At 43.8% G+C, this 25,338-nt stretch overlaps 1 protein-coding gene across 19 annotated transcripts in view; it reads right to left on the reverse strand.

Annotated features, from left to right (window-relative positions):
* zmiz1a (zinc finger, MIZ-type containing 1a) overlaps positions 1 to 25,338 on the reverse strand; it is a 388,755-nt gene that overhangs the window by 57,212 nt on the left and 306,205 nt on the right. Inside the window, exon 1 of one of the 19 annotated variants that reach the window (XM_068020555.1) lies at positions 21,943 to 22,224. The exons of the other annotated variants lie outside the window; for them this stretch is intronic. The gene's annotated coding sequence lies outside the window, so the exon portion shown is untranslated. Of the gene's footprint in view, positions 1 to 21,942; positions 22,225 to 25,338 lie in introns of those variants that run through there. 19 annotated transcript variants of the gene reach the window in all.

Genomic DNA, 25,338 nt, shown 5'->3' on the forward strand with positions numbered 1-25,338 from the left:
GAACAACCTCTTCAACTGCCCTGGATTTCCATGCAGGAGGAACCCAAATTCACTAGTGGACTGCTTTTCCTTTGCCATGAACCATCAGAACCCTTGTCAGATAAACTTATTAGAATATGCTCATGTAAGCCATATAACTTGCAAGTTTATTTGTCCCAAAACAGGGTTGCAGAGACCCCCATTTGAACAATGGGACTGGCTATCAATGGTGGATAAATGACTCAAATATCATTCCTACTATGACCATCTAGAAGGAAGCTGCAAGCTCAATCTGTTTCATTAAATGTCCCCCTTTCATTTCTTTGTACATGAGACATGTATCAATTCACCCTGCTTTCGTTGTCTGCGTAACAATACCTCAAACGTAATCCATTAGTTGTAAAGTGCTCTGGGACAGTAAAAAATTGTATCTCTAAGGTACCTTAAATGGAGAAAATATGCCCCAAAGCACTTCTCAGTAGTACAAGGACAGTGATAAGGAACTATATAACCACAAGTTAATTTTCTTCAAAGAGAAACAACAGGGTGGAGGCAATTCTCAGGTGAAGAAAGGCCTCATAAACTGAACTTACACTGGGGAATTAAAGCATCATTTCCAGGTAACAACTCGGTCTGAGATGAACTGCTGCTTAAAATGCGTTTCAACTTCAATTTATTTTCAGCAATGGGGAGGCGGGGGAGAGGGATTACTGCTCAGTGTGTTTTACAACCTCACTATTATTCAGCATATTGTATTTATATAGTGCCTTGAACAGAGAAAAGCACCCCAAGGCATTTCACAGAAGTCTGAGGACATGAACGATATAAACACATGCTCTTTCTCGCTTCAAAAAAATGCAAGAAAACACAAGAGGCCAGCTTTCAGAATAATGAGTCAACCACTCCATAATTCAAGAGGGTAATTAAAGCCTATTCACTCCCTCTGACGGGAGATGGCCCGAAAATGGCGAAATCTATACCTCGACGGATTTCCTGGTTAGGAGACCTGAATATGAATCTATTGTCAGCTGACATTAAAAGTTTATCTTCCCCAGAGGGCATTTCAATTTCAACACTCGAACATCAGCCAAGACTTCTGATCAACCACAAGCGTTCTTGAAAGCACTGATTGAAAAACAGAGCACGGCCTGGCTTATAACACACTGGATTGGTCCAGCTGCCGAACAAAAGGGCAGTAGGGATGGAGAAGCTAAATTTGGACCAGGGATTCAAATTTCATTCATTGCTAGATGGTAGCAGACACTATGCAGCTAACCTTGCAGTACTGATTGAAAAAAGGCCAGTAAAATAAAATCCTGCAACAGAATAACAGGAAGTGTAGGGCTGTGTGCGCAGTGTCAAAAATGGATTTGTTTGCAATGAGTTTTTTGGGGGAAAGTGTTCGGAAAAATAAAACACATTCCTGACTTGCCTTTGTGACGCTCTTCACTCACTTGAGTTTAAAACACCAGCCAATTTCAGAAAGAACAAAGGAAACATTAGGAAATGGGCGACAATTGATTCTGAACAAATGATCCCACCATACATTTCCAGGGTATAATTGCAGGTCAGAAGCCGTGATCCAAGCATCAAACATCGCAGCAAATTAGCCTGATGTTTATGAGGCCCAGACTGTATTATCTCTGTCGGCCTAAATGCACAGTGCTGATTCTCTTAATAAATCTTCTGTGTGCATCTCATGCCAGGTCAGTTCACCAGAGCTGTGATATCAATATTTAGCTGCTGCGTTTAGCACATCATTAACTTTGGAGTCAGAGAGGTTAGAACACTTCAACTGAATAATGCTTTGTGGATGACTACTGAATAATCCCAAGATGGTTTGACAAGGAAGGATAATCGAAAAAGGAACCGGGAAGGTTTTTAAAAGTGTGAGCAATTATGCAAGAAATTCCTCTCCCTCCCACCATGGTCTAATTAAATAGGCATCACCCTTAATGTCACATTCTGAGTTTTACAAACCCAGCACTTGTGCTTTTAAATGCATTTGCTGATCTCCCATGCCATTGCTCATTAAGTTGGAATCTACGCTGTTTTATAACAGATAAAGGGCTGTACCCTGTAATGGCTGGGCATTATTCAGCTACTAAGGTGCTGTATACAATCTGGCCTTTCTCTTCAATGCCACAAAGTCTCAGTGCTATAAATAGGCACACCCTGAGGACAATAAGTTAATAATATTGGTTGGCAGGTGCTTGTAAATTTCCTCACTCCAGGTCTGAAGAAACTAGCATGAAATAACAGCCCAACTTTCTATACTGTTGGCACTATGAAACCGAGAGTGTGACAGGTGCCAGATACAAAACTTACTTACCTCCCGTGATGCTGCTGCACAAGTGAGAGGAATGGGCTGCTTTACCAGGGCAAGAACATTATATTGTGTGAAACTATTCTGTAATTATTGGCCAATTTTATTCAAAATTAATTGTTGTTCAGGCTGGAAATGGGATCCTCGACTTAGTTTAGAGATGGTCCCTTGCTCGAATAATCTGGAGAGAACATAAGTGATGATCCTCAATTTTATCACCGATCTCCTCCAAAAAAAACCATGACCACACCATCCTTGCAAACTACCAATCCATTTCTAACCTCCCTTTCCTCTCCAAAGTCCTTGAACGTGTTGTCGCCTCCCAAATCCATTTCCATCTTTCCCAGAACTCCATGCTTGAAACCCTCCAATCAGGTTTCCACACTGGCAACAGTACCAAAACTGCTGTTATTGAGGTCACAAATGACATCCCATGTGACTGTGACAAAGGTAAACTATCCCTCCTCATCCTTCTTGACCTGTCTGCAGTCTTTGACACGGTTGACCACACCATCCTCCTCCAACACCTCTCCACGGTCATCCAGCTCAGTGGGTCTACACTTAGCTGGTTCTATTATTATCTATCTAACCATAGCCAGAGTTTCACTTGCAATGGTTTCTCTTCTGACTCCTGGATCGTTACTTCTGATGTCCCCCAAGGATCTATCCTTAGCCCCCTTCTATTTCTCATCTATTTGCTGCCCCTCAACGACATCATCCGAAAACAGTTAGTTTTCACAGGCATGCTGACAGCACACAGTTCTACCTCACCACCACCTCTCTCAACCCCTCCAATGTTTATTAGATTGATTGTCTGACATCCAGTACTGGATGAGTAGAAATTTTCTCCAATTTAACATTGGGAAGACCGACGCCATTGTCTTTTGCCCCCACTACAAACTGCATTCCCTAGCTATTTCTCTTCCTGAGAACTGTCTGAGGCTGACCCCAAGATGAGCTTCCGACCACATACCAGTGTTGTCACTAAGATCGCCTGTTTCCCCACCTGACTCCACCCCTGCCTCAGCTCATCTGCTGCTAAAATCCTCATCCATGTCTTTTATTACCTCTGGATCTGACTATTCCAAAGAACTCCTGGCCAGCCTCCCACATTCTACCCTCCGTAAACTTGAGGTCATCTGTGCCCTTCCTTGAACTAAGTCCCGTTCGTCCATCACCCCTGTGCTCGCTGACTTACGCTGGCTCCTGGATAAGCAATGCCTCAAATATAAAATTCTCATCTATGTTTTCAAATCCCTCCATGGCCTTAGCCCTCCATATCTCTGTAATCGCCTCCGGTCCCACAACCCTCCGAAATATACGCGCTCATCTAATTCTGGCCTGTTGCGTATCCCCAATTTTAATTGCTCCACCACTGGTGGCTGCACCTTCAGCTGCTTAGGCCCTAAACCCCTCTGCCCCTCTACTGCTCTCTCTTCTTTTAAGTTGCTCCTTAAAACCTAGTCTTTGATCAAGCTTTTGCCCTAATATTATCTATGTGGCTCGGTGTCAAATTTTGCTTTATAATGCTCCAGTGAGGCACCCTGAGATGTTTTTAATGTCAAAGGCGCCATATAAATATAAGTTGTTGTTTCACTGATACAGAACGAATAGTTGGCTGTGACACAGATAGGTGTACGAGTCAATGCCTTCAGAAGAGAAGGAGCAAAAGGAGAGAAGAAGTGGAGGTGTTCCAGTTTGTTCAACTGTTGATTTTCCCTCCTTCCAACCTTCCGTTTTCTGCCTCTCACCTTGTCCCTCAAACAAAGTGCCATGATCAGGAACTCCCCATTTGAGGCACTTCACAGTATCTAGTTACTATACTAACTGGCTACCTGCATCACCACTATATTGCCCAGCTTCAAGAAAACCTTTCCACCTTTTTAAGGGGACAGGAGGAAGCAGTCTTTTGAGGGTGTTCAGCAACAGCTGACTGCAGTGACTGAAATGTGTCAGTGAGTTAGCAAATGAAGCATGAGAGAATGACAGAATGTGTTACAGGAAGAGAGATGGAGAGAGAGAGAGAAAGAGAGAGAGAGACAGCATGCAGGGTGTTCTATCTTACTGCATCATTAATATTCAATGAAACTGTAGAGTAACTTGGTTAATAGTGAAAGTAAATTTCCATTTGGAAAAAAGTTTAAGTTATTCAGCTTAAGTCAAGTCAATTCTGTTTTTCAAAAGTATCGAGCAACTGTTTACGTTATGTTTGGGCTAAGACAAAGGGGACTGCCATTTCCAAATGATCTACGCACATCCTGTTTACTTTACCGAGGAGGAATGTTCCCTAATGGAGGCCAAGACTAAATAAGGAAACAAACAGAACTTTCTGAACCACTGCTAAACATTGAAAAGTGAACAACAGTGGGCAAAGTTCATCCATGCAGACAATCCCGGGATGGATCTGCATGATGGGAGGAGACACATCACTGGAATTTGATATGAGAGAGACAAGGGGAAGAGCAAAACAGAAGAAACACTGGCAAGGCCCACCCCTATAATAAAAGATGGTTGCCCTTTAGTTTTCTGTCCTATTCACAGCATTTCATCAGGAAATATCCTTCAAAGAAAACCATTTCAGAGTTGAAAAGGTGCACATAGCTGGTCACTGGTGCCAACACACAGTGAGCCTCAGAAATTCACCACAGCAACTCACCATGCCTCCTTCGACAGCACCTTCCAAACCCGTGGCCTCTTCCACCTAGAAAGACAAAGGTAGCAGACGCCTAGAAATGCCACCATCTGAAAGTTCCCCTCCAAGCCACACACCACATTGACTTGGAAATATCGCCGTTCCTTCACTGTTGCTGGGTCAAAGACCTGGAACTCCCTAACAGCACTGTGGGTGCACCTGCACCCGATGGACTGTAGAGGTTCAAGAAGGCAGCTCACCACCACCTTCTCGAGGGCAATCTGGGATGGGCAATAAATGCTAGCCTTGCCAGTGACGCCCACATCCCATGAAATGAATAAAAAAATTAAGAAAGGTCAAGATGCATTGCATGGTACAAGGACACATGTCAAAGGCGCCATATAAATATAACTTTGCACTCCCAGGCAAATCAAGTCAGGTCCTGATCTCTGCCATTTTGAAGTGCAGAATGGAATTGGCTGAGAGCAGGTCAGTTGTCCTCACAGAATGGGAGGAGAACTGAACAGGACACACTACTCTCACGCTACTCTCAAAACACCTCCTAGTGACCACCTCACAATAACACTGATGGACGACCACTAAGATACAGTACCGCCACCTGAAATCTTGGGTGGATTAAGTGGAAGAATAATAGTTTTAACTACAGAATAAACTTGGTGAAGAGTAACTGCCCATGTTACACCTTCTTAAACTTTTTCTGAAATGATGAAACTATAACCTCTTTTCTGGTAATACAAGCTTACTTGCAATTGTGCATTTGGCTATAGAGTGGAGGGGATGGATTTGCATGGGGAAGGAGTTGCAACCCATGGCAAGAATTTTTGCAGGATCCCGCACCACCCCCACCCCCCCACCCCCACTCTTCCTCTCCAGTGACTGTGCCCATGATGCAATTAATATGTTTAACATGGGTTCATCTGACTATTCATCAACTGGCCAATCAGTAGATAGACCATACACATCAGGAATGTCCCAGGTTTGAGTTATGATACCTGCCCTAGAGTTACAATTGTTTTGTTTTCCAAGAAGAAGCCTCTTTTTAATGACTTTACAGCAGTTCTGTCAGAAAAACTAGATGTTGACAATGCTCAAGCAAGACTATACCTTTGCAGCCTCTCCCTGCAAACATTATGCAACCCAAAGCTTACAATCATTACAACAGCAAACTGAACATTGGACTTTATGTACCTACATTTCTCAGTTACTTCAGTAGGCAATTAAACCAATACACAAATCTGAGTTTTTATTTTCAGGCTAAGAACAATTATTGGATTTATTTGCAATTAAAGAATATACAGAAGCACAGGAAAAAGAATTGAGGACAGACAAATACCACTGACCGCAACATTCAGATGCATCCAACGGGTGGGTAATTCTGGGAGTTAACTGCTCCCACACCTCCTGGAGCGAAAATGTAGTACCACCTTAAAATTAAAGAGACCTAGATGCAGTCGAATAAAATGCAAACTGAGCATTCCTCTCACACAATTTCTGATGTCAAGGCTCATGTCTCATGGTGTTTCACATGAAATGCAGAACATACTTGCTAAAGGAGTCCTTTTGCAGCCGAGGGTCAGAAAACCCAGCAACAACTAGGCAGCACAGGAACAGAACCTATTACCAACACCTCTCTTAACAAACATTAATGAAGATGCCAACAATGGATGTATCTAAAGTGAATGTGTCAGGACTATCCAACAGTGGGAATCTTCCACAATATCATTTAGCAAATTACACAAATACATCAGGACTAAAAATCCTGAATGATACCATTATCTTTGTTCAAGTACAACAATGCTAAATCCTACAAGTACCATTTACCAATAAAAAGACACCAAGTTTCAAACTGTTGAAGAGCTATCCTGTCCCAAACTCTAGTAATGTTAATTAGATTTAAGACGACAAATTGTTTTTGAACTGTTCAAAGTTACAATCTAACCTATAGAAACTGACACTGAAGCACGAATCCTTTCCAATAACAACAATTTCTATTTACGTAGCACCTTTAAGATAATAAAACTTCCTCAGGAGCTTCATGGGAGCTTCATCCAACAAACTTTGACACCAAGCCACAGAAGGAAATATTCGGACAAATGGCCAAAAGTTTGGTCAGAGAGATAGGTTTTAAGGAGTGTCTTAAAGGAGCAAACATGGAAGTAGAGAGTTTTAGAAAGGGAATTCTAGAGCCTTGTGTCCGGGCTGTTGAAGGCATCGCCATGAAAATTGGGGATGCACAAGAGGCCAGAATTGGAGGAGTGCACAGATCTTGGAGAGCTGTAGGAGGTTAGAGAGTTGGGGAGAAGCGAGGCCATGGAGGGATTTGATGATGAGGATCAGAGTTTTAAAATCAAGGTGATTTTCTTATTTAGTCTTCGATTATCTGTTGCTGCTTGTGCTCTTGTATAAAATTGGGATCATACATATTCACAGCCATTCTGTGTTGGCCGATTGGGGACGTGCAATTGATTCGACAAGTGTCCCTGGGTTAAAGGGGAGGGTGGAGTGTGTGTCCCTGTTACTGACTGCTATCCAGCAGAGAAGTGGTGCACTCATTGATGGACCCGAGGCAAGGAAATTGTCAGGCACTTTTGCGATGCCAGTCACGGTCAACTAGCCTAATGTCACTCACTGTTAATGCTCCCGTGTTAGGAGAGCTACCACAGGGCAATTAGCGCACACAGAAGCACGTTTCAGCAAGGAATCAATAAGTCTGTTGGGAAGGGGGGAGAAACTGACAAGATTTTTTTTTAAGTTACAGGATTTTCAAGAATATAAATCAAATCTTGAACGCAAGTTCAGGAAAAATATAACCAAGTAATTTGTGGATCTAAACTACACAAACTCCTTTTCCCATCCTTGTTCTTCTATTAGGAAGAGCAGCAGACAAAAATACTACATAGAAAGTCGAGAGATGTTGATGCTGCTCTTTTACTGGGTCCACTGGGAGGCACGCTTGAGCGAATTTGCCCTCAGCCAAATCTTTCCCCCAACTCATGCATAAGCCCAGCCAAGACTAACAAAGCTACTCTCCAGAGGAAGCATGAATCTGCATACTCTGGGTTTCTCAGTCAGGACTCTTAATTACTGCAGAATTATAGCTTCCAGGGCGGCTCAGAACAAAAACGCTTAAACAATATAATTACGAGCGGCAAAGGGAGTGGGGGACAGTGCACTCGGGGGAGGCAGAACGTGTGTGCTTCCTGATCAGTGGGTACTTTCCATGACAAAGGAGCAGTGCAATTGTAAAGTGCATCATGCAAACCACATGCATGACTGAGTGTCCCCATCCATGACGATAAGGCGAAACATGGCTCCACTCAAAAGTCCCAATGATTGCATCTGGTTCCCATTTAAAATGTGCTCAGACTTTCCATTCCCCACCCTCGTCCTTTCCACTTACAGAACTACTACATCTGGCATGGCCTGCTCACACCTGTCTCTGTACCTAATGCAGCATATCTGTCTGACTAATTGACACAGCGAACCTGAGCTAATTGGGTGGGCTCTCATCACAAGGATACAGCAACATGCAAAGTCTGTGCAGGCTGGAGAGAGCAGCAATGAATTTTAAAGAGTGGCTACCTTAAGGATGCTGGCTTCATTCATGCAGTCATACTGAGATATTTCAAGAAGCTGAATTTGTATAAAAGACCAGATCCAGGAGCAGCACAAGGTGCTTACATGGCCTTTATGCTGGTGGGCTGATTTGAACGCTGGGCAAGGGTCGTGTGGGCAGGGGCCGAGAGGTCCAGATTTTAAATCCTAGGCCTCATCTGCTTGGGGCTCGCCAGTATCCTGCCCAAACCCGGCAGGAAGTGCCAACTGGCTGGCAGGCAGGAGCAAAACTTTGGCCAGCAGGAGGACCTGAAGGAATGGGTAACAGATTGGGGTCAGGAGGGAAGCCTGGGGCAGGGAGGCCCACGGTTCCATTATGAGGCCTGCAGCAGCAATAGATCAAATGAAAAAATTTATCTCGTTGCAGTTTGTGAGATCTATTGTATGTAAATTGACAGTTGCGTTTCTGTACGTTAGTGCTAACACTTTAAAAAAAAAGTAATTTAGCGCTTGTGAACTCATGTGGGACATCCCGAGATCCTGAAAGGCTTCATATAAATACAACGTCTTTCTTGTATCACTCCAGCACTTCAGTGACAACAATTCTTCAATAGTGCCTTCATTCCTGGAGTGGAGCAGGGTGGGATGGGTTTACACTGATTGAGGGATATCTGTTCAATTCCTGATCTCAGCCAGACTGCCTACACCCACTGCTGTAGAGAAGATGGGTCAAGAACTGTCTACAGAGAGGCTTGAACACATTGGGTGTTTGTCACCAGCTCTAAAGAGGAAGCAGGTTAATACTTTGCGTGCAGACCGATTAGCACAATCATCATCAGCAGTAAGAGTTAGCAATAACTAATTCAAGAGAACATAAAGGAAGCTTAACAAATTCAAGTAAAATATGGTTGGCCACGTCAACAATTCACTCCAGTCCTTCCACATATCACTGGGTGCAGAAGGCCTCAAGCATTTCCCCGGTTCTAATAAAGAGTTCACTACCCAAAATGCTATCTTGCCACTTCTTTTTACAGATGTTGATGGACCTGCTGAGTGTTTGCAGTTTATCTCTGAACTGTTCAGTCAGGAGGTTCAGAAGGGGTGGAGGGGAAAGGGGAAAGGTAATCCAATGAACTTTCGATAAACCCCAAAATGCAGCCACTAACCACCTCAACCAGTGTACAGTTTTGGTGTTGTGTTATTATGGTAGAATAAGCAGGTTGGGACAAAATTTCTCACAAAACCAAATACAAAATGGACAGGCGAAGGGATGGAATCTCCCTCCCAGCTGTACACAGCATTTGGAGAATGCAGGTCGGACATCATCTTTTGGAGCATTTTGGTTTCCTGTAAAAGGGAATTTCTTGAAAAAATTTCATTTACCAACCGGATCAATGTTTGTATAATCAGCAACTTAAACCTTTCCCTATCACTCGACACTTATGAACTTCAAAACCTGTTAGGATTTTGATTACATCTAATATTCTTTCACTACTTATGTATGAAAAATCTTGTGTCTATGCACACTTCTAATGTTAATTTTTCCATTATAATTTTCTGTGCTCACCTTTCCAACGAAAATTGCCCATTTAAACTTGTCACAACTATCAGCTGTAGCACTGAGGTCTTTCCTTCTCCTTGTTCCTCAGTCTGTACTGTAGACACAATCCTATGCAGTTAATTAACTTACCATCTCTGCTTCCAAAACTGCTCAATGTTCAGTCATAAATAATTTAACAGTAAGGATTGAATTATTACTTCAAAATGGAGACTGAATTATGTCTGGATATCCCGGTTTAATTATTCCTCTACCTGTTGTTCCCTTTTACCTGAATCTACACTTGATCTGCGTTCCCTGCAGTCAGTATCACAAATGATTGATGAGCACTTGACAACTGTATTTTTCTCCCTGGCCCTCCACTCCACCATGTTACGCCATTACAATGAGGAACCTGTGTCAAGAACTATAGCCGAGAACTCAGTGGGTTGGGGAGTTGCAATGTGTCACACTCTCATGTTGCTTACATTATCCAACGCAGCGATCGCACAGTCATCCTTCGATGAAACAAAGGCAAGATGAAAGCTGAGGGCTCATGGATGAATCACAAAAATGGTTTAACCTATTTTCGGCTAGATATGAGCATAACAGGAAAAACAGAACATATCAACTTCACCACTCAAACAGGCCACTGGTGATTTCAACCCTCCCCCCCATCCACCATAGAATCATAGAATGGTTACAGCACAGAAGGCCATTCGGCCCACTGTGTCTGTGCTGGCTCTCTGCAAGAGTAACTCCAAGCAAGTCCCACCCCCTTGCCCTTTCCCTGTAGCCCTGCAAATTTCTCTCTTCAGCTGCTTATCAAATTCGCTCTTGAAAGCCCCGATTATATTATATTGCCGGCATGGACTCGATGGGCAGAATGGACTTCTTCTGTGCTGTAAATGACTATGACACTATCTCCCTTCACTAAAGGCCTGCTCAGGTCGTGAAAAAGAATATGACCCGAACCCGACCGAACCACAGCCGATCCCAGCCTGACCCAGCCTGAGTCCCTTCGGTTTTGCCCCGACTCGACCCGACTCACCTTCGGACTCGGAACCTCCAGGAAGCTGCAGCACATGTGTGATGAGGTCATAGTGACATCACTCGCTCACTGCGCAGACTCAATTTCATCCCGGACTCCCAGCTCAGGTGAGTTTTTAAATTTCAACACTTACCAGCAGAGCACCTACCGTGTGTGTCCAGCCCGACCTAACCCGGCCCGACCCGACCCGAGACCGAAAGCTGGATCCAGAAGAGGGGCCTGACCCGACCCGAACATGACATGCCATCAGGTCCCGTCGGGTTCGGGTCGGGTAGCAGGCCTTTACCCTCCACCACACTCTCTGGCAGTGCATTCCAGATCCTAACCACTCGCTGCATTAAAATGATTTTCCTCATGTTCCTGTTGGTTCTTTTGCCATTTACCTTAAAGTGGTGTCCTCTGGTTCTCAACCCTTCCACCAGTGGCCGCAAAATCTCTCTAACTACTCTGTCTAGACCCTTCATGATTTTAAACTCTTCTATCAAATCTTCTCTCAAACTTCTCTTCTCTAAGGAGCTTCTCCAATCTATTTCTGTAACTGAAGCCACTCTCGTAAATCTTTTTGCACTCTCTCTAAAACCTTCACATCCTTCCTAAAGTGCGGCATCCAGAATTGGACACAATACTCCAGTTGAGGCCGGACCAGAGTTTCATAAAGGTTCATCATAACCTCCTTACTTTTGCACTCTATGCCTCTAATTACAAAGCCCAGGATCCTGTATGTATTTTTAACCACTTTCTCAACCATGTTCAAATGTAATTAGTTTCGTAAAGAGCCGCTGCAAATCCCAGTGAGTAATTTTACAAGCATTCAGTCATTAATGGTGAGTGTCTGCAGTCTGGAGGCAGCTAAAAATGGGAAGGACAATTGAAGGTCAGACATTGTGGATCAATAACTAGCAAACAGCACTCCTCTTCCACTGCTCCGACAGCAGGAGGGCATCTAAACATCATAAGTGAACACGATAACAGTGATTCACCTCAAAACCCCCATGTGTCATAAACCCATGACTCTTTGCTCCGTTCAATCAGAGAAAGCCACGTGAGAGCCTCTCTAAATCTAAACAAAAGACAGGACTATGTGGTGCATAAAAATGCCAACAAGTTTATCAATGGCAACGCAGGATGGTCAAGGGACTGAGGAATAGGAATACCGATTGAGTGCCCAACCATGACAAATTTTAAACCCAAAGTAATCCTAATCCGTTGGTTTGGGCCTACTTCCAGAGAACACCAAATGCGCCCACGTTGGATTTGGCAATGCCTGTCCCTCAAGTGTAACTAGTTGTTAGAGTTTCCTGGTGCTTTTATTGTGTCTGAAGTAAAGTGGAAATGCATCCAGTAGTTGATAATTTGGAAGGAAAAGCTGATAGGCAATTCATCTTTCAACTTGAACCTTCAACTACTCTTTCTGTGGCAACCTTTTGTGTCTCTATTTTATCAATACTACCATGGTGAGTACTCCTCCAAATTTACCTCTCCTGATCATCATAGGTCCCAGATATGCTATATTCTTCCTACCTTCTCTCAATGTTGACAGGAACTCATCACACCTCTTAATTTGTCTCATTCTTTTCTAGGTCTTTAGAATTGTAAGACCACTTATCCTTCCTTGCTACAACATTTCTTTTTAAAAACCAACCTTGGCATCATTAACCATTACTTCCATCATCGCCTCTCCTATTCTTTTAGACTTGGACTTCTTTTAGTCCTTATATTGTAGTGAATTGGTGATCTTCTCAATGGGAAAAGGCTCAGACTGCAGCCTTACTTGTCAATACAAAGTCAAAATGTCTTCAATATTCATCCCAATTGCCTTCCCTTAGATCTATTTGTAACTGGGAGGAAAAAGTACAACTACCGTTAATCCAGGGTGTCTTCAGCCCAGTGGCTTACAAAATTAAAATGTGTTAGGATTTGAATATATATGACATTTGTGAAGTACTGAGCATCCCGCGGACCTGAATCAGTGCCCACGAGCTTCTGTCATGGTCTAATCATTTTATTTCCTGTTAATGTTTTTCAACTCAGCAGTAAGACTGTGGTAGCTGTCCCTTAGCTCCATTCTTGTCATCAACATTGGGTGTAGTTTCAGCTCACAAGAAAGAAAGAGGCGCCTTTTCTGTCTCTGATTCTTACTTAACTGATACCACATTTTTGCAAGAGGACCACGAGTTATTCTTTGCTTTCCAGTGAGGAAATATTTGATCCACTTGGTACAAATTAACCTTGCCAAATTTTCATTTAGTCTGCTTGAAAAGGCTGTGCTGCAGTTTGAATCAAGATTTCTGCGGACTGCAGATAAAAGAGAATCAGTTTGCACAACACTTTGGAATGCATTTCCTGAAATGGCAGTGGAAGCAGATTCAATAGTAACTTTTGAAAGGGAATGGAATTTATACACTGAAAAAGAAGAACTCTGAAGGGCGATGGGGGAAGAGCAGGGAAGTGGGACTAATTGGATTGCTCTTCTCAAAGAGCCGACACAGACCCATTGGGCCGAATGGCCTCCTTCTGTGCTGTATGATTCTAGGTCTCCATTCCAGCCATTCAGCAAATCAATCGAAACAAAACCATTTCCTCCAAATGATTCAGTGTTGTAAAATACGCGCCTGGCTCTCTGCTCATGTGCTCGTCAATCCACCAGTTCCCCCTCCTACCATACGCACACTTTAACACATTTTAGCAGGCATGATAATTGTGGCTTGAGAGCCCACAAGAGGAAGACTATGGCCATCCTGTGATCCCTGGCAGGATTTAGTAGGCAGGCGATCAGAAACTAGCATCGTTGCTCAGACTCAGTTCATCTCTTCCCCTCACTTTCTCCAATCACGCTCTTTCCCCATCAGACCAAACTTGCCCCTGGGGTTACAGCCAAGAGCATTGCCAGAAAACAGGAGTGATGTGTCACGTAATGTGTAGCTTTGGAGTGCACCAATACCTAAGCAAGGCTTATACTTTGAAACCAACCATAGCATGTTTCAGCATTTTAATCATAAGGTACTTCATGTTGCAATGAAGAACTGCACACAAAAACGTCTATTATCTTGTGTAACCAAGGTCAATTGTCTGCTTACACATAAGCTGTCTTTTGTTGCTTTTTTCAAAAAAGCCTGGCTACAATAACACCACTATCCTCGGTCAGGGTGAAGTTGATTGGGTAATTTTCCCGTCAATCATGACATCGGTCAGCTAACTAATCGTCTGAAGAAGATCTGATTGAAACAAAATGTTCCACAATTACCCACGGTAATGCAGAGCGCTATGTTTCACAGTCTGTTTCACAGCAAACAGAGTCTGTGTAAAAAGAGTTTCAGCGAGAACTACAGCAACTTCTCCTGATAAAGGCAGGGTGATTTCTCTAGCACAATGCAGCAGGTGGAGGATAGTTACATAATACAAGTTATGTGCGGAAAATCAAGCCCAGTTACTCCACGAGTGATTGACAGGGGAATTACCCAATCATCTCCATTCTGGCCAGGAATAATGATGTCATTATATATAGCTGTAAAGGCGTAAGTAACAACCTTTTTACATTGTAGGTCATACTTTTGAGAGAACAGTTCCCCCAAAGGTGCTTTCAAATGGCACCGCCACTCTCTGAAAAGCCAGTAGAAAGGAAGGAAGCATGTACACATTGTCTTACATAATCAACTCTTGACCTCATCATGCAGCAAAATGCAAATGGAACGGGGGAGGCCGGGGGAGGGGGCGTAGATATGATGACACCAGGACATCTTAGAGGGAGGTGTGGATCGACCTCTGCCACTGGTGTGGTGCTTTTACTAGGCCCCGTTAGACTGGTGGCAGTTGTTAGACCCAGGGAAAAGCTGATCTGCCTGGTCTAACAAAATCTGGCACGATGAGATTCATTGCCAGCTTGCAGACTATGGGCATCCAACGTTTATGCTCTAAGAATTTACGTTTCTAATCAGGAACAGTCCAGCTCATCGTCACACTCGAAGAATAGGTTTGAAATAAGCCTACCTGCCTTCTAGTTTACATAAGTGACTTCTCAGGTTCACCCAATTCAAGGTATTATTTTGGCATTTTTATCCCCCCAATCTCCTCCCAAGTTTAAACTGGGGCAAAGCAAAACACACAATCCAGATTCCCAGAGTAATTGTACCAGTGGGATGACAGACTTATAGAGAGCTCCCAGTGACAATATTTGGTTAGTTTTTCCTTTACTTTCTCTTGTTTGCCAGGATCCTGGTAAGACAAAATTACAAATGTGACAGTCCTCTCAAAGGCAGAGCTCCCAAGTGTGTTGGCACTAATCAAACAGCTTCGGTGGATCAGACATGTCCGCAGGATGGAAGACAGTCACATAACCAAGGACCTTCCGTATGGTGAGGTTACTGGGGCCAGACGACCAATGGTGCACCCAAAGCTCCGCTTCAAGGATGTTTGCAAGTGTGACAGGAAGGCCCTAATTTTCGACTATCGCACCTGGCGAAAGAGGGAAATGGCGACACATCCTGTGGACTGGTGTGCACTACCACGATGACCAGTGGCTACAGCAGCTTGGCAACAGGTGCCAACATCAAAAACAATAACAACACAGCATCACTTAGTAGCTTCACTTCCAGCACTTGTGGCAGAACCTGCCTCTCAAAGATTGACCTTCACAGCCATCAGCAAAGGTGCACCAAGAGAAGACACCCCCCACCTCAATGGATTGTTTGCTGCTTGTCCAAAATCTTTCGTAGATGGAAAGATGCCAACATATCTGTCGTTTCGTTAGTTTCTCTTCAACATAAACACCAACCTCAAAAATTTTGGTGGGGTTTTACAATTTAGTCCGGAACCTGAATTCTAATTATAATGAATGTTACAGAATGTTCTAATGGCATGAGTCACACATTAACTAGCTCTTTACTCAGCCTTTTGCAGTATGTAACGCTCTGACCACTGAAATGTTAGGGAAGTGGATTGCTAAATGGGGGATTCTATACAGTGGGAAGTGAATTGGAAATTTAATCACCTCTTTTTCTCTTCCTCAGCTACTTCATGTCACACACATCATCACCCTCCAATTTGAAAAACCAGGACAATTATGCACAATCAACATGGCTGATCTATGCTAAATGTCACCCCCTCACATGTGTTCTACGCACATCTGTATTCAGTATTTGTACATGCTATCAAAAGGGAGTCTTATGGATGGGTCAGGAGAAGGGCCAGCCCAGGAACGATGCCAGAGTTTGAGTCCCTAATTTAACCAATAGACCAGTTCATGTTGGGAGGGTAAGTGGCACAGTGGCGCAGTGGTTAGCACCACAGCCTCACAGCTCCAGTGATCCAGGTTCAATTCTGGGTACTGCCTGTGTGGAGTTTGCAAGTTCTCCCTGTGTCTGCGTGGGTTTCCTCCGGGTGCTCCGGTTTCCTCCCACAAGCCAAAAGACTTGCAGGTTGGTAGGTAAATTGGCCATTATAAATTGCCCCCAGTTTAGGTAGGTGGTAGGGAAATATAGGGACAGGTGGGGATGTGGTAGGAATATGGGATTAGTGTAGGAATAGTATAAATGGGTGGTTGATGGTTGGCACAGACTCGGTGGGCCGAAGGGCCTGTTTCAGTGCTGTATCTCTAAACTAAACTAAACTAAACTAATTTGATACGAGAGGGGAGGGGTCCTTTCTCTCATCCTGCCCAATACTGCTTGCAATTGGATCGGCAAAGGAGAGGTATCGATAACGGCGGAGACGATTTTCCACAAGCAGGTCCCTTGCAAGTGATTAAAAAACATGGGAAAGCAGGTAGGGAAGGAGAATTTACTCTGTGTTGCTTCTTAAATAAAGTTGGGAAAACTGAATATCATACCCACTGGAGGTTTCATTTAGACTAAATTGACTTCACATATGCCATACATGTGACTTGTACTGTGCATTGGGAGGTGCCAATTTTAACCTTTTGCTATGTACAGCATGGCCGGCGTGAATTCACACCTCTGTCAAACCATAAAGACAGGCAATCTTTACTAATGAATCAAGAAAATGTATGGAAAATGCTGGGGGGGTGCTCTGTGCAGTTTTGGGATCCTCATCATGGACAGACTATAGGAGCTGCACTGTGTACTACCTACAAAATGCACTGCAGCAACTCACCAAGGCTCCTTCGACAACAACTTCCAAATCCGCAATCTCTACTGCCCAAAAGAACAAGGGCAGCAGGCGCACGGGAACGCCACCGCCTGCAAGCTCCCCTCCAAGTCACAGACCATCCTGACTTGGGAATATTTTGCCATTCCTTCATCGTTGCTAGGTCAGAATCCTGGAGCCTCCTCCCTAACAGCACTGTGGGTGCACCTACACCACATGGACCGCAGCGGTTCAAAAATGAGACTCACCACCACCTTCTCAAGGGCAACTGGAGATGGGCAACAAATAGCATCCTTGCCAGGGATGCCCACATCCCTTGAACTAATTAACAAAAAATCCACATGGAAAAGATTTAGCACCAAGACACTAGGGGCTAACAGGGTGAAAGGGCATTGAGTAGTAGTCACTGGAGCAGGCAAGGTGAATGGGAGAATCAAACAGAAGTGCTCAAAATTCTTAACAGGGCAGGCAGAGAGGGTAAATAGTTCAAAGTTATTTCCATTAGACAGTCAATCGATAAGGGAAGCATAAATTTATGCTTAATACTCGAAGCATGGAGAGAGAGATTAAAAGAAATCTGGTCATGCAAAGGGTTAGCAGAAGATGGAATAAATTTACCAAAACTACTGAAGCCACAGCAATGAAGAAAAGTACTAAATGGGTTGAAGAATGGGATTAGAGTAGGTAGTTCCCATGTAAAGCTAGCACCAGCACAGATATGATGAGCTGAATGGCTACCTTCTTTGCGGAAACTTCTGTAACAAATAAAATGAGGCTGGCAGAACAACTGATAGCATTGTAATGAAAATGATCCAGTTTATCTTCAGCCCTGAGATGATTGATCAGCACAGCTAACTGCAGACCAGTGGGTCTCCTGCTACATCGTCTTGACAACACTGGCTCTTTAAGAAAAAAAGATGACGCTACAATACTGGCCTCTGCTTAGACTCAAGGGAACGAGGCAAAACGATCCCATACATTTTCCTCTGGGTATTAAGAGTGTAGATTGACTCGTGACTCGGAATGTGAAAGTGGATTAGCAATACACAGGGGTAATTCCCCCTTTCGACCGAATCTTAGAGCCCAATGTTCAAGCATAAAAGTAATATCACCATAAAAGATTGCTGAGCAATTTTGCAGAAATCACCATTCTGCAAATCACAATTATACGATTTAAATCATCCATTTTGATGTGAAAGGAGAACTTGTAATTTCTTCTCTTAAAAAGATACAAGACAGCGAGATACCATTTTAGCAGCACTGTTCTTCAGAAATCTGGTTCCTCTTCAGGGTTCCAGTTGATTGAAGCACCACTACACCAAAAGACTACAAATCAAGGGCACACTATGATTGCGTACTGTACTCCAGTGTATTATCTCGGCCTCTCAATAATATTACTATTAGTCTATTTTAAGGCCAACTACAGGACTTCAACAATGAGACCAATTGTCATTTGAGGCATTTTGAATTCTGCACATCTTACATTAAGTATTTATATAATTTAGTGAGTTACATTAGTATCCAGAAAATAAAGCATTGCAAAATAAACATAGAAACACAGAAAATAGGAGCAGGAGTAGGCCATTCGGCCCTTTGGACCTGCTCCGCCATTCAAAACAGATCATGGTGGATCGTCTAATTCAGTACCGTGTTCCAGCTTTCTCCCCATATCCCTTGATCCCTTTGGCATTAAGAAATATATCTATCTCCTTCTTGAATATATTTAATGACATGGCCTCCACTGCCTTCTGCGGTAGAGAATTCCACAGGTTCACCACCCTCTGAGTGAAGAAATTTCTCATCTCGGTTCGAAATGGCATACCCCGTATCCTGAGACTGTGACCCCTGGTTCTGGATTCCCCAGCTATCGGAACATCCTCCCTGCATCTAGCCTGTCTAGTCCTGTTAGAATTTTATAGGGTTCTATGAGATCCCCTCTCATTCTTCTAAACTGTAATGATTATAGGCCTAGTCGACCCAACCTTTCCTCATACGTCAATCCTGCCATCCCAGGAATCAGCCTAGTAAATCGTCTTTGCACTCCCTCCATGGCAAGAACATCCTTCCTCAGATAAGGAAATCAAAACTGCACACAATAGTGTCATAAAATGTCAAAACTCTGGAAAATTTGCATACAGTCTCTGGAATTCCTTCTCAACCTTTCGCATCTCTCCATCTCTGTCCTTTCCTTTAAGGCTCTCCTTTAACCCCAGCTCCTTGACTAATGCTTAGGTCACCCCTCCTCTTCTCCTCTTTAGCTTAGCCTAGTATTTCACCATGTCTCAGTGAAATGTCTTGGGGGCTTTATTTCCATGTGAAAGATGTGGGACAACTGCAAGTTATCATCACTTTAAATACTGAGACCGAGGTAATATACTGGAAGGACAATTCACAACAGAGACATGTCCTCCATTTGTAACCTACCCCTTCTTTGGCCTCCTTGTCTCGAGAGACAATGGGTAAGGGCCTGGAGGTGGTCAGTGGTTTGTGAAGCAGCGCCTGGAGTGGCTATAAAGGCCAATTCTAGAGTAACAGACTCTTCCACAGGTGCTGCAGATAAAATTGTTTGTCGGGGCTGTTACACAGTTGGCTCTCCCCTTGCGCTTCTGTCTTTTTTCCTACCAACTGCTAAGTCTCTTCGACTTGCCACACTTTAGCCCCGCCTTTATGGCTGCCCGCCAGCTCTGGCAAACGCTGGCAACTGACTCCCACGACTTGTGATCAATGTCACAGGACTTCATGTCGCGTTTGCAGACGTCTTTAAAGCAGAGACATAGACAGCCGGTGGGTCTGATACCAGTGACGAGCTCACTGTACAATGGGGATTCTGCCATCTTCCATGCGGCTCACATGGCCAAGCCATCTCAAGTGCCACTGGCTCATTAGGGTGTATATACTGGGGATGTTGGCCGCCTCGAGGAGTTCTGCGGTGGAGATACGGTCCTGCCACCTGATGCCAAGGATTCTCCGGAGGCAGCGAAGATGGAATGAATTGAGACAGAACCTACCAGCACAGTATAAATGCAAGTTCTTTTTATTTGTTTTATGGAATCCTCATTGATGTGAGTGGTCATTTTACCCAAACCCACAACAACCCAGCCATTGCTGCATCTAATTGTTTTGTAAATGATTCCAGAGTTTTCACCTCAAACACCATTTCCATTCCAAGTGTTAATTCTTCCCTGTGTTACACCACACCTGGCATTCTGGGTGTAGTTCTGGGCACCAGACCTTAGGAAGGATATATTAGCCATGCAGGAAGTGCAGCATAGGTTTACCAGATGATACCTGGTCTCCAAGGGTTAAATTACAAGGGCTATATTTCCTGGAATTTAGAAGGTTAAAGTGTGATTTGATCAAAGTTTCCAAGCTACTAAGAGGAACAAATAGGGTAGACAGAGAGAAACTATTCCCACTGGTTGGGAGTCTAGGACTAAGGGGCATAGTCTAAACATTAGAGCTAGACCTTTCAGGAGCAAAACTAGGAAATGCTTCTTCATGCAAAGGGTGGTTTGGAACTCTCTTTCGCAAATGGCAATTGATGCTGAATCAATTGTTAATTTTAAAACGGAGGTTGATAAAGATTTTTGTTAATCAAAGGTATTAAGGAATATGGGGCAAAGGCTGGTCTATGGAGTTCGGTCACAGATCAGCCATGATCTCATTGAAATGCAGAACATGCTTGAGGGGATAAATGGCCTCGTCCTGATCCCATGTTCCTAGATATAATTTCTCAAGTTACCTTTTACTAGTCTGTACCCGTGTTCCCTTGTTTTATTTCCAAAGTTTAATTTAAATTAGTGTCCCAAATTAACCTTTAAAATATAATTTACTACCTTATACACCTCTGTAAGATCATCTCTCAGAAGCGTCCCTTCCAGGCTAAAAAGCACAGGTCTCACCAATCCTTTCTTGTAACTTAGAGCCAAGGATTAGCTTCCTGCCTCTTCACTACACTGCCTCCAACACCTCAATTTCACCCTTTGTTTCTCAGCAACCAGAACTCGACAGTACCAAGGTGTGGTCTGACCAGAGTACTGCAGAGTGATCAACTGTAACCCTGAATAAGTGCTCACTCCTGCTCATCCTTCAGCCTGGAGAACAATACCTTGTGCTATCAAAATTCAATGGCTTCACATCCCAGCAGAGATGCCACTCAAGCAATTGTTGCCCCCATCCCATTCTCCCAGGACTGGAAACTTGCTTCCACGTTGCGCTCAACTGAATAACCTGACTAAGCAATAGCCAGTATCAACAGAAACAGTTGTCAACACCAGAGAAGTGGTGAGTTACATTTTCAGTGGCCGAGGTTGTGAGGTCACATCCAAACAAAGAGGTTATACATTCTCCTACGCAGAACACGGAAAAAAAAAAACTGCGTTCTGATTTCTCACTGTTTAATACGGGACAACAGTAAAAAGGGGCAGAGACAAGTATGCTGGTGCACCCATCTCATGTACAAAACAGGAAATGTGTATCTCGTCCCTGTTTGTGCACAAGCGTGAATCCACCAGAAAAGTAGCATCAGGACAATTCGATGGTTTCCATACTTATTCCCTTTTCTATTACATAAAAGATCTTCATTTCTCTTCCTCTCTGCTCTGGAGACCTCTGACTTACACTGGGGTATCGATCTACACTGGACAGTAAGTTTACCAACTAATTCCTTCACAGCACCATTCACATACACTTTTAAAAATGGAGCTGGTGCTTCATCAGGTCTCAGTGAATCACATTACCTCTCTTGTTCCAGGCCTTTGCTGTTCTTTTTCACTTGAGCTTCTTCTCCTTCTTGGTCATTTCCTGTTTAGTTTCTTTTATCTCTTTTTCCTCAATGTCCACCATCCATCCCAGACTCCAAATTAATTGTCAAAGATTATTTCTCCTACAAATCCCCCTCGCCCATCCGGATACCCTATCCTCCGATGCCGAATTCTCACCCACACCCAATCCCTCGATGAGAATCTCTCGCCTTCTTATCCGTTTGATCATTGGGTTGCCTTTCCCACTTCCTCTGTAATGTTAAACTAGTCTGCTCTCACTTTAAGGAACAAATCAGTTTCGAGGAGAGACCTGTTTCCTGATGGTTCTCAGCTGACTCAGAGTGAAATGCAGACATATTTAGAGAGGCAGATCAGGCAGGAAGGAAGGAGACTGGGTTCAAAATGAATCATTGCCAGGTGCTTTGGGGGCCGCAAATTATTTTGCACCCAGTGACATTTCTACCTTTGTGAACTGTGTTTGTTTCCTGCCTCACGGCAGCCATTTGCAAATGGCACTGTGCTCACACAGCACGCGAGAAACCCAGGTGGGAGACCTGCAGTGGAGCTCTCTTCATTCCCAAGATCAGACTGAGTCAGTATAGGATTAGTAAAGAGTTCTAGATGGACAAGATGACCTACTGGGAAACATGGGCAACACAGGAACAACATTGGACTCGTAAACCTTGAGTCAACAGCTGCAGATCAAGTTCAAACACATCTTCCAGCCCTTAGAAAGTATCCCCTGCCAAGTCAGGTTCAAAATTCAACTTTGAGAGATTTATGAAGAGGGGCTTGCATTTCTATCGTGCCTTTCATGACCTCAGGATGTTCCAAGGTGCTTTACAGTCAATGAAGTACTTTTGAAGTGTACTCACTGTTGTGATTTAGGAAAAGCAGCAGCCAATTTGCACACAGCAAGCTCCCGCAAACACCAATTGAAACACCATAGCATACCAGGCTAAGGGCCAAGTACTGGAAAATGGGATTAGAATAGCTAGGTGCTTGATGGCCAGCACAAACACGATGGGCCAAAGGGCCTGTTTCTGTGCTGTATAACTCTATGACTCTATGACCAATATTGTTGTGTATTTCACTGAGTAAGACTAACACATGGACTCACAACAAGCAACCATTATTGAAGCATCATTATTTATACCTCCCGAACAGAAAGGGCAACAGAGAGGGCAGTGTAACAAAATGCTCAGCTGTTACAATACACTACCAATATAAGCATGATCAGATCATCTGTTTTAGAGGTGTTTGTCGAGGGATAAATGTTGGGCAGGACACCAGGGAGAACTCCTCTTTCAAGTCCCATTAAGGTGAGGTCTTTTCTAATTCCATACATTGCAAGTGAACAATTCAGCAGACATGGGGTAGAGCGAAACAAGCACAAAACTGAATCCCAATTCATCCCCATCTTAATCTGTGCTGACATAACTATTCCTGTCCTATAATAGTAGGAAAGCTGGAACTCTCTCCCCCTAGCTATAGAGGCCAGGTCAATAGAAAATTCCAAGGTGGGTAGATGGAGTGAAGGTACAGATCAAAAATCGTCTAATTGAATGACGGAACAAGCTCGAGATACTGAATGGTCTACCCCTATTCCCATGAATCCGATAAGGAACTTAATGTTTTAACACGCCATAATAGTATTGGAAGCCTGGGTTGCTCTGATCTGGACATGTTGTTTGAACCTAAAGTAAGTGCACAATGTTAAGGAAAAAAGACAGGGTTAATCCAATTCTCCATTTGAACTGGCAGCCCTGCATGATCACACTCACTGTGGGTCAGGACAACATAAAACGGAATGTACTCCCTTAGGGATTTATGCCGAGGACTCGCCCACATCAGTTCCGATGCAGGGAGACAATGCAGGGCACACCTTCTGAAGCCTACCCCAAGCTGTTTATACCAGCCTGATGGGAAACTCAGGACAATAGGTTACAAATTGTATAGATTGCGGGACCACAGGAAAAGAGATGGCTCTTTCAAAGAGCTGGCACAGGTACAATGGACCGAATGGCCTCCTTCTGTGCTGTAAATTTCTAAACAAAAAATTGCAAAGCTGTTCCCAACTTCATTCGCATTTCTTTCTGCTTCTCCTCAGAGAGGGATTCATGCTGTGGTCAAATTCCACAAGCACCTTCTGGCAACTCACTCAAGTGGTCATTCTTCCTGACGGAAAAGTTCAGGCAGTGGAGCTAAGTGCCACCTTGGTGCCCTCAACCAGGACTTCTCTGGCCCTGCTGGGAGAGCTAGTGGGACTGCCGCCGGCCACTCCTCCCCCACCTGCCGAATGCATCAGCTTCATTTACTGCCACGCAGCCAGGCTCACCACCAGGAAAGGTGCAGCACCAATGGGGGATTTGGGCATCAGTCAATGGAGGGCTTCCTGCCTTCGATGTGAATCCCAACCCAACAAACTAGGTGGTGTCAGGAGGGGCAGACAGACACCCTGTCTCGTCGGAGGTGGCGGTGGGGGGGGGGGGGGGGGGGGGTGGGGGGGGCACAATCCCAGCCAACACAGCAGCAAGCTATTAGATTGCAAATGCCATCATAACTGAATGCTAATGTGATGTCCACAATCTTCCGATGCCAACGAGTGCAACGTCAACCACAAGTTTCCAGACAGCCATCAGGAGTGGGCACTCGATCTACCCTATCAAGTCCTTTAATCAGCTTAAAACACTCATATTAGATCACCCCTTAATCTCGATACTCAAGCGAGTACCAGCCTAGTCTGTTCAACCAGTCCTCATAATTTAACCGTTAGTCCGAGTATCAGGCTGGTGAATCTTCGCTGTACCCCCGCCAAGACTAGCACAGCCTTTTGAGTTGCAATGCCCAGAAATGAACTCCACTCAAGAGAGCGATCAGAATGTGGAACTCGCTACCACATAGGGTGGTGAAAGCGAATTTTTTTAGTGATGCCTTTCTCCGAGTTTTTATGCAACTTTTAAATGCTACCATTTCCCTTTAAAACACAGTAGCAGCAGTTGCCTGATGAAATGTCTTCCATTGGTATCATGCATTTCAATCGTTCTCCTTGTGAAGGGCCCAAGTTCAAACACTGAACACTCCTGGAGTTACATTTACTGCAGCAAGACAAACAAGAAAGTGCAAATGTATTTTGGCTGACCCCATGAGTAATGTAGGAAGAGTGCCGAATCGAATATCAACATCGACAGGATGAGATCTAGGATTGTATTTATCTACAATATATTGAAAGCCTTCTGTATATATTGTTTGCGTCACAATTGAAATGGGTCGGTAGACAAAAAAATCTGCCAAACCTTTCTCAAAGTGAAACACTTTGTAGTGTCCACTTTAATTCACTATCACTCATCACATCAATCTCAAACTTCCATC

This window comes from Heterodontus francisci, chromosome 42 (assembly GCF_036365525.1).
Source record: "Heterodontus francisci isolate sHetFra1 chromosome 42, sHetFra1.hap1, whole genome shotgun sequence".
In the NCBI taxonomy this organism is placed as follows: Eukaryota; Metazoa; Chordata; class Chondrichthyes; order Heterodontiformes; family Heterodontidae; genus Heterodontus; species Heterodontus francisci.